Raw genomic sequence first — 16,268 nt, 5'->3', positions numbered from 1 at the left:
AACATCATATCTTCTGGGAACATCTAAAGAGAATGTGGCCTTGGTTTCTTTAAGTGTAAAAGTAGCAACTCAAACGATGCACATTTCCAGACGCCATTTACCTTTAGTGCTTTGGATATTGAGAGAGATAAGTTTTGTGAGTTATATTAGGCAGAAGGTAGTAGATTTGTAACTAGCCATTTAAAAACAGTAAACATAGTAATAAGCAATGAAACCAAGTAAATAAATAATTAAGCTCGGCCAACTTAGTGTTTTTCCATAAAGGCATGTGAACCATTTCTAGTTAATACTGTTTAGCGACATCTAAGCCATAATACTGTATATTTTATAGGAAGGGGAATGTGATATTTTATAAAAGCCAATCGCTATACATATAACGCTATCTACATTACATTAAAAAAGTACTGTGGCCCATTTTTACTAAGTGGTGCTATTCACTGGCACTGAGAATAGAAGCCTTCCAAAATGTATTCCTTGATGCATGTCAATTTATTTTCTGCTTATGTCCAGTAACCAAGTTTAATGGGCTCTTATCCTTGTGCTGAATCATTTCCCTATACCAGTAATTTTCAATCGGTGTTCTGTGGAACACTGGGCTCCACGAGCACCCCTCAGGGGTTACGTGGCTGGTTGGGGGGGCGGAAGAGCTGGGACAGTTGTTTCAGGCCCGGCACGTGCTCTCACTGCAGGGATTTTTGCAGTGTTACCATCCAGCAGGGCAGCAGAACAGCAAAGAGAGAGAGCACTCAGAGGTAAGTCAGCAAAATAATGCATTGAAACAGACACAAAAATCCGACGTTTCGATCCCCAGAGGGATCTTCTTCCTGGGGGTGTCCCCTCTGGGGATCGAAACGTCAGATTTTTGTGTCTGTTGCTCACGGTTGTCAGAAGAAGACTGGTAGCTTTAAAATAGAACTTCGCTTCCTCCATAATTGTTCTCCTTAAATTTGCTGGAAGAGCCCTCCTGTATTTATTGCCTTCATAATTGACATTTTGGGTCCACTCGCTGTGCAGCTCAAAACTGACGTGGTGTTTAAAGATGAACTGGGCATATCTCTGAGGTAGACCACCACATCTGATCTTGTATTTCTCTCAGACGCTCTGGGGCAGGTCTCTCAGCATGATGTGTGTGAGCTGTACAATCCTGGGTGCTGGAGTGGGTGTGCTTCTGGCAGCAGGCGGGGGAAGATGGTCGGAGAGGATGCTTTTTTCATGTCGTGGTCTAGCCGGGGTTGTCATCTCCTCCAACAGAAGGGTATATGTGTATCCTGGAGACAGAGGGGTAAGTGTGGGGGTTCCCGTGGTGTGCTTGGTGTTGGCACCAGGAAGGTCAAATCCACCCTCTTGTTCCTGCATCGGACATACAGGGGCAGGGACTCCAAGCAAAGAATAGAGCCCTGCAATGTTCCTCTCAATCTTATCCAGACTACACCCATGCATCTATCCATATTCATCATGGTCTCCAAAAAACGATCCATCTTGGCCTCTATTCGGTCCCTGCATTGTTTGTTGAGTTGTCAGTGATTTCGATACCGCTGAAAACATCCAGCATGCGGGCGACCGAGCTGGATCTGGTGCAAGGAGTGCTGGTGTCACCCATATGAACATCTATGTGGCTGTGGCTGTGACTGGAGGAGGTGATCTGGGGGCTTCGGGACGAACAACGGTGTGGATGGGTGCTGGAGCAGGTGAGCTGGGGCTTTCCAGACGAGCATCGGCATGGATGGGGTGCTGGAGCAGGTGAGCTGGAGGTTTCCGGACGAGCATCAGTGGACAAAAGGTCAGAGTGGGCGATAGCAGTCAAAAGTCCGGGACGTCCGATTCGGCTTCGGTGGGTGCAGGGGAACTTCTGGTGCCTGTCCAAAAAGTTGATCCCGTTGATTTTGGCCATCTTATTCTTCATATAATAAGGACCAGGGTTCGTTGCCTTGGGAGTCTTCGGAACCATTTCTCTAGGCACCTTTGGCTTGAAAACAGCTTCCGACTTTCGCTTTCTTGTGGTCGGCACAGTAGAAGAAAGCAGGTTCCTGCGTCTGTAGAATCGGGGTTGATCCATGGAAGCAGATGGAAAAATGCACAGTACAGTATCTGTTAAAGAGCTCATTCAGATAGAGATCAGCTGAATCAGGTGAGCTGGGGGTTTCCGGACGAGCATCCGTGGACAAAGGGTCAGAGCAGACGGATGTTTTGGAATCGGTGGCAGTGGGCGATGGCAGTCAAAGGTCCGGAACATTCGATTCAGCTTCGATGGTTGCGGGGCACTTCTGGTGCCCATCGAAATAAGTTGATCCTAGTTGATTTTGGCCATTTTCTTCTTCACATAATAAGGGCCAAGGTTCGTTGCCTTGGGAGCCTTCGGAACCTTTTCTCTAGACACCTTTGGCTTTAGCTTGAAAACAGCTTCTGACTTTTTTACTTTCTCGTGGTCGACACAGCAGAAGAAAGCAGGTAGAATCGGGGTTGATCCATGGAAGCAGATGGAAGAATGCACAATACAGTATCTGTTTAAGACTTGGTTCAGATAGAGATCAGCGTGTGGGAGGCTATGCATTTTGTGTCACCTTTTATGCACTGTGCCCTATTTGAATTTTTTGCCGGGCATGGACATGAGCTGCCGGTGTTAAAAGTGGGTGTACTTAACATGTCGATCGAGCTCCATTACATTATAAATACACCATCACTTCTGTTGATTGAATGCATATTGAATGTACCATCGAATATACATTCCTCTGTGCTTGATTTATTTTCTAAAGCAGCAATGCTGAAGAAAGTTATTTCAAAGGATCTCAGTGTCAGGAATCGGCGTTCTCCTCGCTTCTCACACAAAGCACTCCCTCCCCGCAAGGAGTCCCTGGACACACTAAACAATCCTGCCTTACCGGTCTCCACGGCTCCTCGCCCCTGCCGCCGTCGCGGGATCACTCCCCTCGGCGATTCCTCTGCTCAGTGCCGGTCGCGTTCACGCCCTCCTACACGCACGCCAGCCCCAGACGTTATGTGCATGCATTCTCAGTTTACAGAGCACACGCCTAACAGAGCACTTTTAACCACTGCTGCTACAGTGAGGCGTCGCCCCCAAGCATCACACAGTTCTAGGCAAATCAATGATTACACTCAGCTGGGCTGTAACACCTCTCTCCTATAAGGGAGGACTCCTTGCAGTCCTCCAGGCCTGCCCCCTTTTCCCATTGGCCTGCCCAGCTTTATAATGCCTGTGCTTCCCATCATTCGTCGCTCGACATAGTTCTGTATGGAAGCATTTGACTTTTCTATCAGTGACTCCTCAGGTATTGACGCGGATTGGACGACTACCCCCTCTGGCTCTCGACTTTGGCTCTACTTGGACTTCGTGACTTCTGGCATCCCTGATCTTGGCAACGGCAATAACTACTCATTCTCTACTACCGGTACCGGCAAGTATTGTCTTCACTACTATACCTGGCAACAATAACACCACACTCCGGACACGCTCCCTTTGCTGCGGGTGCGTGTATCCCTACGTCCCACCTCAGCACAGGGGACGGGTCTGGTCTGCGGGCAGCACCGGCGTAACATTATGTCGAGCCCACAAGACGCAGACCAGACCGAACTACAGCAGTTTCTACATTGCAGTAGCCTACATTTATATCCTCCTCACTGGCAGTGCCCTGGCTTGGGCTTCCCCGGTTTGGGAGCGACGTTCTGACCTTACCCAAGATTACCCAGCATTTAAAGCCGAGTTTCAACGGGTATTCGATTCCCCCGCTAGTCGGGAGATGGCATCTGTTTCTCTCCTCCAGATCACGCAGGGACGGCGAACGGTGACGCAGTATGCTGTGGAATTCCGGACTCTTGCAGCCGAAACTAACTGGGGACAAGAGGCTCTCGTCTCCGTATTCTGGCAAGGCCTGGCAGATTCCATCAAGGATGAACTCTCTCGCCAATCCAGGCCAGATCAACTGGAGGTCCTGATTGATTTGGCCATCCGAGTGGATCAACGCATCCAGGTATGCCGCTCAGAGCGTCAGCTCGCTCGCTTCCATAACTTTCAAGTTCCGTTCTCCAGTACTCTCAGCAGCACTCCTGCTCCCTCAAGTGCTACCACACCTCTTCGTCATGCACTGGAGTTGCCAGAGCCAATGCAATTGGGGGTACAACGCATCCGCACACCGATACGGCAGTTCCGCCACGCCGGGGGATTGTGTTTCTACTGCGGATCCATGGAACTTCGGGTTCGGGAGTGTCCATTGTGTCCGGGAAAACGGGAACACCCAGTGAGTACAGAGGGGCTCTCTCTGGGTGTAATGTCTCCATGTCCCCTTCTTAAAGGTGAACTCCCTAAGAAACTTACATTTCCAGTCTTCCTTTCAGGTGATAAGTTCAAAACTTCTACCGCCGCTTTCATTGACTCAGGAGCTGGAGGAAACTTTGTGGATCTAGAATTCGCCAGGGTTAACCGCATACCACTAGTGAGAAAGAAGGTTCCCATCGCACTTGTCGGTATCGATGGACGTCCTCTTACCCCGGCCCACATCTCCTTAGTGACGGCTCCCTTGCTTCTGTCTTCACATCTACACAAGGAGACCTTAGTTCTCGATGCCATTCACGCTCCTGGGATATCCATCACCCTTGGTCGTCCTTGGCTACAACTTAACAATCCTCTTATTGACTGGACTTCCTCCGCTCCCATTTCCTGGAGGCCGAGGTCAGACGAGACTCATCAACTGCTGGCCAATACCTCTGTTCCCGAAGTTATTCTACCTTCCGTTTACCATCAATTCCGGGACGTTTTCAATAAGGTACAGTCAGACCTCTTGCCGCCACACAGGACTTACGATTGTCCAATCGATTTAGTTCCTGGTTACTCCCTACCCAAGACCAAGACCTACCCCTTGTCATTACCATAATCTCACGCTATGGATGAATATATCCAGGAGAATCTCAAGAAAGACTTTATTCGTCACTCCAATTCCCCAGCAGGGGCTGGGTTTTTCTTCGTCAAGAAAAAGGATGGGTCGTTGAGGCCTTGCATGGACTACAGGGGTTTAAACCACATCACTATTAAAAATCGTTACCCCCTTCCCCTTATTACCGAACTGTTCGATAAATTACAGGGGGCCAAGATTTTTTCCAAGTTGGATCTACGTGGTGCCTATAACCTGGTGCGCATCAGGAAGGGGGATGAATGGAAGACGGCCTTCAACACGCGTAGTGGACACTACGAATATCTGGTAATGCCTTTCGGCTTATGTAATGCTCCCGCGGTCTTCCAGGATTTCATCAACGACGTCTTTCGTAAGGTACTCAATATTTTTGTTATTGTATACTTGGATGATATCCTGATTTTTTCCAAAGATCTCCAGGACCATATACACTGGCGACACACTTTATTCGAGCTTGGCTAGTCCCACGAATTCGGGTATACCCGGGTGTATTGAGGTTTGTGACTGTTTTCTGCCCGAGTGCATTGGGTTATTTTCCAAGCAGGGATTGAAGAATTTTATTCCCGCTGGCTGCAATACTGCACAGTACATATATATATACTGCATTAAAATTCATGAATTTATGCCATCTGGTAGACACGCGAAGCATTGCAGCCTATTAAATCCTAATCATTATCATTTAACAGATCAGCCACCCATCAGCCAGGCATGAACCCAGGCTGGGAAGGCAAATGCAACGGGGCTTGTCAGAGGTGAGGAGTGGCGCATTCCAGGTATCTGCCAGGTACATACCGGGTATTTGCTCGAATAAAGTGTGTCGGTGCAGTACACCACACCTCCTACGTCCTTTCCCGTCTCCGTGAACATCATTTATATGCTAAACTGGAGAAGTGCACCTTTCATACGACCTCTACCCCGTTCCTGGGGTATATCATTTCCGATGAGGGGTTTATGATGGACTCCGGTAAACTTCAAGCGGTCACTGAATGGCCAAGACCCAATTCTCTCAAGGCCATACAACGTTTTTTAGGCTTCGCTAATTATTATCGTAAGTTTATACGGAGTTTTTCCACCATTGTGGCACCCCTTACTGCGCTCACCAAAAAAGGAGCTGATCCTTCTGCTTGGTCATCCGAGGCCATCTCCGCATTCGAGACACTCAAGGAAGCCTTTATATCTGCACCTATTCTCCTCCATCCCGACATTGAACTTCCCTTTGTACTGGAGGTCGACGCTTCTGATTGCGGCGCTGGTGCCGTTCTGTCTCAGAGACCCACGTCCCAAGATAAGTTACATCCCTGTGCATATTTTTCCAAGAAATTCTCGTCTGCCGAGAGGAACTATGACGTGGGTAACAGGGAACTTCTGGCCGTGAAGATGGCTCTTCAAGAGTGGAGACACCTGCTGGAGGGGTCGAAAGAGCCGTTTACTATTCTCACGGACCACAAGAACCTTCTTTACATAGAGAATGCTTGACGCCTTGGTCCACGACAGGCTCATTGGGCTCTTTTTTTTTTTCTCGATTCGATTTTCACCTGTTCTATATCCCCGGGACCAAGAACGTAAAGGCAGACGCACTCTCCCGAATACATTCTTCTGAGGAGAGGCCAGAGGAATCGTTGGAGACTATCCTTCCACATGAGAGGATTCTCGCCACGTCTACTTTCAAGAATCTTGACAAGATTTTGCACTCCCAGTGACGCATTCCCAAGGACTTGGTCGTTCCCGACAACAAACTCTTTGTACCATCCAAATTTGTTCCAGAGGTCCTGTCTTGGGGTCACTCCTCTAAATCTGCAGGTCATCCAGGTTTTAAGAAGACTACTGATCTCATTCGTCGGAATTTCTGGTGGCCAAGGATGTCTCAAGATATTCTGGAATTTACCCGCGCATGCCCCACGTGCGCTCAAAGCAAGACTCTCCGTCAAAAGCCTCAGGGTTTTCTGTTACCCCTTGCAGTTCCCGACCGCCCCTGGTCCCACATTTCTATGGACTTCATCGTGGAGTTGCCCAGGTCCAGAGGAATGAACACTATCTTGGTGGTCGTGGACAGGTTCTCGAAGATGTCCCATTTCATTCCACTTAAAGGATTACCCACCTCCCCCGCCCTTGCTGATATCTTTACGGAGCAGATTTTCCGGATTCATGGGATCCCTTCGTCCATTGTTTCTGACAGAGGTTCTCAGTTCGTATCCAAATTTTGGAGAGCTTTCACGAAGAGATTGGGCATCTCTTCTTCCTTCTCCTCCGCCTATCATCCTCAGTCCAATGGACAAACGGAGAGAATCAATCAATCCCTGGAGAAGTACCTGAGATGTTTTATATCCGATTTTCAGGATGATTGGGCTCAACTCCTCTCTTGGGCAGAGTATGCCATCAATTCTGCAAAAAATGAGTCCACCCGGGAGTCACCCATCTTTATAAATTATGGGTTCCACCCTCCCTGTCTTCCCATCCCCAACATTCCTTCTGGAGTACCAGCCGTAGATGAACGCATTTCTTCCCTCCAAACTGCATGGTCCAGGATTCTGTCTACCCTTCTCAACTCCTCCCGCAGATCGAAACTACAGGCCGATCGTCGTCGTCGTTCGGCGCCCAGTTACAAACCAGGGGATTTGGTATGGCTCTCCTCTAGGAATATCCACCTCAAGGTACCATCTCCTAAACTGGCACCTAAGTTCCTGGGTCCCTTCCCTATTTGTGAACAAATCAATCCTGTGGCATTCCGGCTCCAACTACCACCCAGTATGAAGATTCCCAATGTCTTCCATGTGTCCCTCTTAAAACCATTTATCTCCAGTCACTTCTTTCCGGATCAGACTCGTAAACCGGATCCCATTACTGTACAAAATAACGAGGAATATGAAGTTCACTCTCTTTTGGATACTCGCCTATCCAGGGGTCAGCTTCAGTTCTTGGTGCAGTGGAAGGGCTTTGGCCCTGAAGAGAGATCCTGGGTACCTTCAAAGGACATTCATGTCCCGGCCCTTCTTAAGTCCTTCAGGAAAAAGTTTTCAGAGAAACCATTCTTGGACCGTCCTGAGGCCGTTCCTGAAGAGGGGGGTACTGTCAGGAATCGGCGTTCTCCTCGCTTCTCACACAAAGCACTCCCTCCCCGCAAGGAGTCCCTGGACACACTAAACAATCCTGCCTTACCGGTCTCCACGGCTCCTCGCCCCTGCCGCCGTCGTGGGATCACTCCCCTCGGTGATTTCTCTGCTCAGCGCCGGTCGCGTTCACAACCTCCACCACGCACGCCAGCCCCAGACGTTATGTGCATACATTCTCAGTTTACAGAGCACACGCCTAACAGAGCACTTTTAACCACTGCTGCTACAGTGAGGCGTCGACCCCAAGCATCACACAGTTCTAGGCAAATCAATGATTACACTCAGCTGGGCTGTAACACCTCTCTCCTATCAGGGAGGACTCCTTGCAGTCCTCCAGGCCTGCCCCCTTTTCCCATTGGCCTGCCCAGCTTTATTATGCCTGTGCTTCCCATCACTCGTCGCTCGACATAGTTCTGTATGGAAGCATTTGACTTTTCTATCAGTGACTCCTCAGGTATTGACGCAGATTGGACGACTACCCCCTCTGGCTCTCGACTTTGGCTCTACTTGGACTTCGTGACTTCTGGCATCCCTGATCTTGGCAACGGCAATAACTACTCCTTCTCTACTACCAATACCGGCAAGTATTGTCTTCACTACTATACCTGGCCTGGCAACAATAACACCACACTCCGGACACGCTCCCTTTGCTGCGGGTACGTGTATCCCTACGTCCCACCTCAGCACAGGGGACGGGTCTGGTCTGCGGGCAGCACCGGCGTAACACTCAGCATGAGAATACAGGACATGTACAAGAGAGGACACGGAATTTTACAGATCAAACGCTGGTTACTGAATTCCGGCCTCGATTTAGCACAAAGCACTGTCAGCTATCATGCCCATGGTCAGGTAAAAAGTGTAAATCTGAGTCCCCCAGTCACAACAGAGTAAGTATTTTTGGTTTCTTTCTGCAATTACTGTATTACTCAAAAAGCTTCTTGCATATCAAAAAGCATGTTTTTGTTTACTTGTTTTCGGTTCAATTCTTGTAGTGCCAAGCAATTACTGTGCTATCGTACATAGAGAAGAAAATATAAAAAAATGTTTTTTCTTTCTGCTTTAATTACTCATTCTCCTTTTTTCCTTTAAACTGTAGGTCGGCAAATCGTCTGTGGACAAAATCAGTGAGGCTAATGATGAGTGCTGTGCAGCAAGAGTCAAGACTGCTCTAGAGAACAGTCACAATATCACAGCATCTGAGACCAGCATCAGGGTGATGAGATGCCAATTGGGATGGAAATATGAACGTGTCAAGTAAGTGTATTACTGTAATAAAGTACTGTATAGTATAATGCAATACTGTAGTATGCAAAGTGACAGAACAGAATGACAGAAAAGGGTTGATACTGTAATTACTGTGCAGTAGTTAGGACAGTACAGGCAAAGTGTTGTACTGTACACTTTTGTACTTAAATAAAAGTGGGGTTTTACTGTACCAGTAAAATTCTTCCTTGTTATTACAGAGTGTATCCAATGATAAGGGATGCCAATAAGGTAAAAAGACTGGACCAAGCACGGGCATCGAAAGTGGAGAGACTTTTCAGGATGTCATCTTTTCTGACGAGACAACTGTAGCTCTTAAGAGATTTGCCACATTTGCATTCCACAAAAAAGGACGCCCGTCTCTGAAGCCGTGTCCCAAGCACCCAGTGAAGATGCATGTGTGGGGTGCAATCTCTAGACGTGGACCAGGATGCATAATAATATTTGAGGGTAAAATAATGCACAAAGTCACATGCTGTAGCCTTATGCACTGTACAGTACAACTGTAGTGTTTTCTGTACCCTAATGTTCAGTTTTAACATAATTATTTCTTCTCTTGTTCCTGGAATCATGGACAAAGTATTTTTCCAAGAGCAAATAGTCACCCGTATTGTTGAATACATTAGGCATGATTTCCCATCTGGTGGTCATCGGTACTTCCAGGACAATGACCCTACGTAAACATACCACCTCTACTTAGATAGGAAGATTGGGGTGCTCAAACCGCAGCAACTTCCTCCAATTACATGGGTAATTCAGTATTAACCCTGGAGATACCAGTGGGAGTGGGTAGGTACATGTAGACTTGTAAGCATCACAATGACAGCAGTCAAACTTAACTATAGCAGTCTAAACCAATAAACCCCACTCACGTCACCTCCAGGGTTCCTCTGCCAGCGTGCCAGCCATGAAGGATCCAGAATCCAAGTACATCCAATAGAAAAAACGAATGGCGCACAGCCAGGGAGCCAGGTGTGGAATAAAAAACTTTTCTTTTATTGCAGCATGGTGAGAGACAAATTCACCCCCTTGGGGGACACAGACAAAGCCCTCCTACGCGTTTTGGACCAACGGGTCCTTTATCAAGGAGTATGGGATATGCTCGAAGTGGGCACCTTAAATACCTGATTCTTAATAGGGAAATTACAAAAATCTGTGTAAAAATAATCCGCGGGCCTACTGCGCATGCGCGTGATGTCATCCGGGGCGCCGCTCCAACAACCCATAGGGATTGTGGGTAAGAATCACCCTCAGTCGTCACCCACGCATGCTCACAAAGGATCGCGAGGTAATAAAGTATTCCCTTACTCTCCGCCTCCGCTCCCGCCCCTAGTGACGTCACCACGCACCTCTGATTGGTAGAGGCATACCGCTGCACCACCAATAGATATGCTGGGCAGCCGAGGCAGCTCCAATCACGGGGTCACATGGATGTACACAAAGGGTGCAGGCAGATGGCAGAGATGAGTTGGATCTATAAAGAAATACAATAATAGCAAACTAATAAAGAGAAATAAGTTGTTATATGCTCTTATTGACAATGGTGCACCTCCTTACAGCAGATCCCATATGTAAAAAGACATACAGTGGTGAGTACATAAACAGGATCTAGAATCCATATAAACATAATGGTGTCATTCTAAACATACATACACAAACATTATTAAAAACAATTTGAAAATCAACAAGACTTAGTGTTTGTCTTATTTATCAATGTCTCCAAGGGTGAAAGAAGATGAACTGTAACTTTATGTAAAGTACATGTCCTTTAGATATTTAATTTAGTTGTATAAAATACATATCCTTCAAATATTTAATTTCTTAATAATTCTCAGATGAAATCAAAATGCTTGCCATGAACAAAAATACCATTCTAATGGGGGGCAGAGAGCCACATAAATTCTACATCATAAGGGCTCCAACAGTTTGTTAGTGTCCAATGCATATTTAATGAGATGGAATAATTACGGAAAGAAGGTTTCAGAAGACAGTGTTGTAGCAGAGCAATACTTCACATGATTTTAAACCTTTGCATCATGAAACAATATGTTATTCCTACAGCAAAATAGCAGTCATACTTCATATAGTTTTATGATTTTGCATCTTAAAGCAATATATAATTAGATTCTTACAGAAAGATAAGACCAGTATGATTATACGGTATTACTCATAAAAGGTTAAACCATTATTTGATATTTTTCAGTTATTTTTTATTTTTTAAGAAAAAAAAAAAAAAAGTTCCAACATTTGGGTTCACCACTCCTCAGTTTGAACAGCAGTGGGTTCTTGCATTAGACCAGTGCAGTTTCAAACTTATGGAGCTCATTGTAGAGCAAAAAGTGAATGAAAGGAAACATCTGCAAACACAAATTAAGGATCTCCAATCACAGTTGCAAAAATTTAAGGACCTGGAAGGGTTTAAGAATTATGACAGGATACTGTCAGAAACAGTGCTGAAAGCAGAGGAAGACATTACAGCAAAAAAACAGGTCAAATACGATAGGGACCGCACTGACTATGAAAAGAAACAAGTGTATAGTTGGCAGCTTCTTTCCGTAATTATTCCATCTCATTAAATATGCATTGGACACTAACAAACTGTTGGAGCCCTTATGATGTAGAATTTATGTGGCTCTCTGCCCCCCATTAGAATGGTATTTTTGTTCATGGCAAGCATTTTGATTTCATCTGAGAATTATTAAGAAATTAAATATTTGAAGGATATGTATTTTATACAACTAAATTAAATATCTAAAGGACATGTACTTTACATAAAGGTACAGTTCATCTTCTTTCACCCTTGGAGACATTGATAAATAAGACAAACACTAAGTCTTGTTGATTTTCAAATTGTTTTTAATAATGTTTGTGTATGTATGTTTAGAATGACACCATTATGTTTACATGGATTCTAGATCCGGTACTCACCACTGTATGTCTTTTTACATATGGGATCTGCTGTAAGGAGGTGCACCATTGTCAATAAGAGCATATAACAACTTATTTCTCTTTATTAGTTTGCTATTATTGTATTTCTTTATAGATCCAACTCATCTCTGCCATCTGCCTGCACCCTTTGTGTACATCCATGTGACCCCGTGATTGGAGCTGCCTCGGCTGCCCAGCATATCTATTGGTGGTGCAGCGGTATGCCTCTACCAATCAGAATTGCGTGGTGACGTCACTAGGGGCGGGAGCGGAGGCGGAGAGTAAGGGAATACTTTATTACCTCGCGATCCTTTGTGAGCATGCGCGGGCGACGACTGAGGGCGATTCTTACCCACAATCCCTATGGGTTGTTGGAGCGGCGCCCCGGATGATGTCACGCGCATGCGCAGTAGGCCCGCGGATTATTTTTACACAGATTTTTGTAATTTCCCTATTAAGAATCAGGTATTTAAGGTGCCCACTTCGAGCATATCCCATACTCCTTGATAAAGGACCCGTTGGTCCGAAACGCGTAGGAGGGCTTTGTCTGTGTCCCTCAAGGGGGTGAATTTGTCTCTCACCATGCTGCAATAAAAGAAAAGTTTTTTATTCCACACCTGGCTCCCTGGCTGTGCGCCATTCGTTTTTTCTATTGGACATACCACCTCTACTGCCTATATTCTTGCAAGCGGTATCAACTGGGTTAAGATGCCACCGGAGTAAGTGCTCCAGTATACATGCACTTTTCTCATTGTTTTAAACTGTTTTTGTCTGTTCAACTTAATCACCATTTTTTCTCCCTCCCATTTCAGATCACCAGACTTGAACTTCATAGAATTGGTGTGGCATGCGCTGAAGGATCATTTCAGAAAGGTTGTTAAACCGTCCAAAAAGGAGGAATTAATACAAGGATTAATGAGTTTCTGGAACGACATACTGACTGTACAAAGATGCAACAACTACACAGACAATATTAAAAGAGTTTTGCCCACCCCCCCAAAAAAAAAACTATATGACAGTATGCTACCTCATAGAGAAATATATGTAGTTATTGATTAGAATTCCCCCCCCCCCAAATGTATTCATATTTTTGGGGGGGTTTCTTCCCCGACTTAATGACACATGCAAGGTCTAATTATAATGCAACATGATACAGAAATAAAAATGTAGTGATTTTTTAAATGTAAAAATTGATAAAATATGAGAAAAATATAAATATATAAAGTTTCCCTTAAAATCACTCATTTATTAAGCCCTACTGGAAAAAAAAAATATGCCTTTTTTTTGGACTTGAAATTCACATTGACAGTAAGTAATTTATCAGCCCAGAACCTGAAACATTTTGTTTATCTGTGTGAATGTCCTATCCCCAGCAGAGATGTTTATAACGAGTTAAATGCCTTGGCTTAGTGAGGGTGGTGTGGGGGCAGGTGCAACTACTTAAATTGTTTAATCTTTGTGTAATTCTGGGATGACCGTGCAGGATTACACTTGAAATAAATGATTTTATTTACGGCGTCTGGCGTAGTGACGTCATTTGGGAGGAGGTCTGGGAGAAATGCACTGTTGGTAAATTGTATCCTCCATGAGGTTGCTACAAACTTTTTGCAGGCAACTTTGCAATTGTGTGCCGTCTGAGCCTCTCATGCTGCTTGGTAATCGTGCCTGTGTGTTGTTTGAGATTTCTCACCTCTGGCACCGCCGTGTGCATTCTTTATTTGTATTGTCCTACATCATTGTTGAACTTAAACAGTGTATTTTGTTGCACATATGACTTTGTGTCACGATACATGGAGAGAGGTTCCTACTTAGCCTATATTACTGCACAAGGATTTCTTGGCATGGACAGTAATGCATTGCTATTTAAGCACCAGTATCATTATATTATCTTTTGCATATTATTAGGATATAGTGCAATAATTGGCTACACCTCTCTTGGACTATATTATCACCAACCACAGGTTACTGACAGCATTTATACACATAGGAAGAAAAAACCAGGGGAGCGTAGATACCTTTAAAAAGAAAAAAAGACAAACATAGTGCAACCTGTAGCAAAATATGTTATAAGGAGCTCCCAGCTGGACACCACATACTAAGGCCAATGCCTAATAGGATATATCAGCAGGAACAATTCGGAGGAGATAATCTTTAGAAAAGAGAAGCACACATGCAGTATCCAATAAAATACAGTTTATCCAAAAATGATAAAAGTGGAGGCTTACAGAATCCCAATGGGAAAACAGCATTGACGGTGGTGATCTCAAGACCACATCACAGCGTCTCTGTGTCAGCAAACCGCCACGGTACAATTCAGCCTGGAGCCGTCTCGTCACTTCCGGTCTTGGGGCCGTCACGTCACTTCCGGTTGCGCCGCCGGTAGGAAAACAGCTACGGATACCCAGGCACTCTCTCCTTCTTGATTAAGAGGTCACGCTCAACGCGTTTCGCCGTTCTTGCAGACGGCTTCGTCAGGAGTAGCAGTGCATTTATACACATAGTAGCATTTTTTATAGTGGATTGTTAGTCTTTGACATTTGTATCTGCAGCAGCAGTTCTCCTTATACAGTAGCACATAGGGTATTCCGCCTTTAACGTTATATGTTAGTGTTCAATTTATTTTGTGGCTAAACATTGACTTACTATAACATACTGTGCAGAGCTGTTGACCTGCACAGGCTCAATCCACATACCACCAACCTATGATTGTGTCGAGCCCTCCGTTATACACTACAGTGAGATAGAGCCATAACTCTATATTGTCTTGTGGTTTATGAGATTTACCATCAATCTGTTATTCCATCGGGGTCTGCCACAATTTTATATCTGTACTCACAAGTGTAGGTATCTATAGGTTGGCTCCATGTTAAGCAATCATAGGTTGGCTTGATCGGTATGCTGTGCTAGTGACTGCACTTTATACCTGCACCAGCATCGGACATTACAGCAACACATTTAGAGGCAACCATGAGGTACAATTGCCTTATTTAGGTTACGGGCTATTAGGTGTTAATATTGCATACTTACCTCTCTATTTGAAGGACAATACCTACTTAGCAAAACACCTTCAGCCCTACCCTTCCATTTTAATTACACATATTATATCTTTGATTTTCATGCATGTAGACCTTATTTTAACTTGAAACTTAATAAACGTTATGTTTTAAGAGTCCCGGAGTGCATCTACTAATGAGCTTCTAGCTAGAGAGAAATGGTGACAAACACACCTTTCTTTCTAATTTTTGACAATCCGTTAATAAAAGTTATCAGTCCCTTGAGACCATTCTTGTGTGTATGATATTTCCTTAAACAGTATAATAAGCAGATCAAGCCTACCCAAAGTTGAAGGTATTACATCGAATTCCCGCACCCCCCAACAAAATTAATGTTTTTATTTATTTTTGCCGTTTCTTGACCGAAAATAAAAAAAAATGCACATGCAAAGCCCAATTATACAGTAAAAAGCAACCTCATTGTTCAAATCACATTACTTTAGCAATGTTGAAATTGTTGAAACATTAAAAAAAAGCATTACATAAAGTGTTTCTTCAAATCAATCATTTATTAATCCCTTCTCGAGAGGAAAAGGCTATGTTACTTTACTTGAAATTCACATTGACTGGGAATAAGAACTGGGTAAGGAATACTCTGCACTAGAATGGACAAAAATGTGGAGTAATGCCAGCTCCTCCTCGATATCGACAAATATACTGGAAAATATATATAAGATAATGTACAGGTGGTATATACGCCACAAAAATTGAACGAATGCTATCCAGGAACGTCTGACAAGTGCTGGCGAGAGTGTGGGGAGGTGGGTACAATGCTTCATATCTGGTGGAAGTGTAAGAAAATAAAGTGTTTCTGGGATAGGATAGTGGAACAGATTTTTAATATAACCATGATTAGAATCCCGAAAGACCCAAGTATTTTATTACTAAACAGAGGGGGGGTCAAAGGGCATAGAATTAGGAAATCTCTATTAATACATATGCTGAATGCAGCAAGGTGTACTATAGCTGCCAACTGGAAAAAACTAGAGGCG

General features: G+C 44.7%; 1 long non-coding RNA gene across 1 annotated transcript; it reads left to right on the top strand.

Annotated features, from left to right (window-relative positions):
• The first annotated feature begins 9,099 nt into the window (after positions 1-9,099).
• LOC142491147 (uncharacterized) lies at positions 9,100-13,212 on the top strand. Its single transcript, XR_012800308.1, has 3 exons — positions 9,100-9,286; positions 9,496-9,745; positions 13,036-13,212. It is a non-coding gene; the product is annotated as an uncharacterized LOC142491147 (long non-coding RNA).
• Positions 13,213-16,268: the final 3,056 nt, after the last annotated feature.

Source organism: Ascaphus truei, chromosome 3 (genome assembly GCF_040206685.1).
Source record: "Ascaphus truei isolate aAscTru1 chromosome 3, aAscTru1.hap1, whole genome shotgun sequence".
Taxonomy (NCBI): domain Eukaryota; kingdom Metazoa; phylum Chordata; class Amphibia; order Anura; family Ascaphidae; genus Ascaphus; species Ascaphus truei.
This window is presented reverse-complemented; position numbering and strand designations above follow the sequence as displayed.